Genomic DNA, 2525 nt, shown 5'->3' on the forward strand with positions numbered 1-2525 from the left:
AAAAGGTCTACCCAGCAAAAGAGACATCTCAGCTCCCCCTTCCATGTCCAGCACCACAAAATCAGCAAGGAAGATGAACTTGTCCACCTTCACAAGAACATCTTCAATAATACCACTAGGCTTCCTCACAGACTTATCAGCAAGTTGAAGATATGCTAAAGTAGGCTTCAACTCGGTGATTCCCAAGGAATTACAAACAGAAAGGAGCATCAAATTAATGCTAGCCCCTAGATCACATAATGCCCTGCCGATTTTAGTGTTCCCAATTTCAATAGGAATATTGAAGCTCCCTGAATCATGACGCTTAGGCGAAAACTTCTTTGTAATAATAGCACTACACTCCTCAGTGAGTGTCACCGTTTGGCATTCTTGCAACTTGTGCTTCCTTGACAACAAATCCTTCATGAACTTGGCATAATTTGGCATGCTAGCCAAGGCTTCAGCAAAAAGGATATTTATATGCAACTTCTTGAATATATCAAGAAATCTACCATACTGTTGCTTCTGAGCATCCTTATTGAATCTTTCAGGATAAGGTGCCATGGCTCGCACATATTCAAGACTCAGCTCAAACTTCTTCTTTTCAGCTGGCTTCTCCACTTCAGCAGGTTTTTCAATTTCTTTTTCTTTTTCGGACTCACCTGCAGTATCTAGCTTCTTTTCAGCTTCCATAATTATGTCCGGCTTTTCTGGAACTGCTGCCACTTTTCCACTTCTAGTTGTGACAAACATACAATCCTCCTTGGGATTTGTAACTGTGTTACTAGGGAAAGTGCCTGGAGTTCTATCAGCAACTTGCTTAGCCAGCTGGCCAATTTGATTCTCCAAATTCCTGATAGAAGCACTCATGTTTTTAGTATTGGCCCTAGTCTCTTCCATGAAGGCATTGGAGTGTTGAGCCATTTGTCCAACTAACTTCTCCAAATCAGAAGGTTCCTTGGTTGGGATTGGTGGAGGCTGCAGATAACTATTAGAACTATAATCAAAACCACCTCCTTGACCTCTCCTCTGAAAATTGCTACTTCCAGAAGAAAAATTCTGATTTCTTGGAGTATTTTGTGGCGGAGGTCTTTGATCATACCAAACGCCATTCACTTGTACTTGTTAAGGTGAATCATAAGGCATCAAAGGACATTCATTAGACTCATGATTGTCCTGGTAATATTCACACACAACAACAGCAGCTTTAGTCTGAACACTAGCAAGCTGCATCTTATCAAGCCTTGATGTTAAGTTTGCTACCTGCTGAGATAACAAACTGTTTTCAGCCAGCACCCCATCATTACCTTCTAGTTGAAGGATACCTCTCTTAGGCTTTGTTGACAACACTTGGTTTTCGTTGGCAGCCATCCTCTCAATCAGCTCAAGAGTCTCGTTTGCTCTCAGAGTTTTAATAGTGCCTCCTGCTGCACCATTCAACACCATCCGAACCTCAGGTTTGCAACCATTGAAGAAGATTCTAACCTGATTACCAGCAGTCAAGTTATACTGAGGACACCTCCTCATTAAATCCTTGAACCGGTTCTATGCTGCACACATTGATTCACCTTGTGACTGAGTGAAATTTGTGATATCATTCACCATCTGGTTGTACCTCTCCATCGAGAAGAACTCAGCAAAGAACTTTTGAGACATATCATCCCATGTAGCAATGCTTGCTGCCGGCTGTCTCTCCAGCCAACTAAGAGCTTTTCCCTTAAGGGGGTGTTTGGTTCAAGTTTTTGGAGAGGATTACCGGTAATCCTTCTTTGGTAAATGTAATTACCACGTTTGGTAGAAGGAATAAATTACGATTCCCGGATATCCAAGGATTACCGGTAATTTGATTTATAAAGAAAAGTCACTATTCATATTACTAAAATTAATATGGTAATTCGGAATACCAATCAGAATACCAAGTAAAGGGAAAGCACAACAATAAATTTTGAGACAAAAATACCCCAATACACATAAAAATCTAGACCCAATCTATCAATTACAAAAGTAAAAATAGTTTGGGGTTATTTTTGTAAAATAACCTCATATTCCAAGTCATATTTCGTTCTAAACCAAATATGGAATCAGTAATTTTTACCCAATATTCCCGGTAATATTTTGGCGAACCAAACACATCTTTCGTAAGATTCCAAGTAAACTCAATTTCTACTGAATTCCCATTAATCATGATTCCCGGTCACCAAAAAATTTCTCCTGTACCAAACACACCCTAAGAGTAAAAGGGAACAGCCTCAACCGGATCGCATCGTTCGACACCTGAAGGTGTTTGGTTGAGTCACAGATCCTCAAGAATCTGTCAACGAATCGGTGAGAATCTTCACTCTCCTCTCCTCCAAACTGAGCTCTCTCCACCAATTGAATATGAGAGGACTTGAGCTCCCAATTGTTGGCAACATTTGGCTGAACAATGCTCGCATTGGGCCTGTTGAATAATGGAGTTAGGATAGTATCCATGAGCGGATTATCCTCTTCATTGTTCGCTGCCATCTTGTGTGCTTCTTCAGACAGAATTCCTAGCTCGTTGAATG

At 40.7% G+C, this 2525-nt stretch overlaps 1 non-coding gene across 1 annotated transcript; it reads left to right on the forward strand.

The window, feature by feature from the left end:
• The first annotated feature begins 1480 nt into the window (after positions 1–1480).
• LOC133313192 (small nucleolar RNA R71) lies at positions 1481–1586 on the forward strand. The gene has a single exon (XR_009751778.1). It is a non-coding gene; the product is annotated as a small nucleolar RNA R71 (small nucleolar RNA).
• The last annotated feature ends 939 nt before the right edge of the window (positions 1587–2525 follow it).

The sequence above is a fragment of the Gastrolobium bilobum genome, unplaced genomic scaffold (assembly GCF_033153095.1).
Source record: "Gastrolobium bilobum isolate Gb01-03AN ecotype WA unplaced genomic scaffold, APGP_CSIRO_Gbil_v1 utg31005, whole genome shotgun sequence".
NCBI lineage: Eukaryota > Viridiplantae > Streptophyta > Magnoliopsida > Fabales > Fabaceae > Gastrolobium > Gastrolobium bilobum.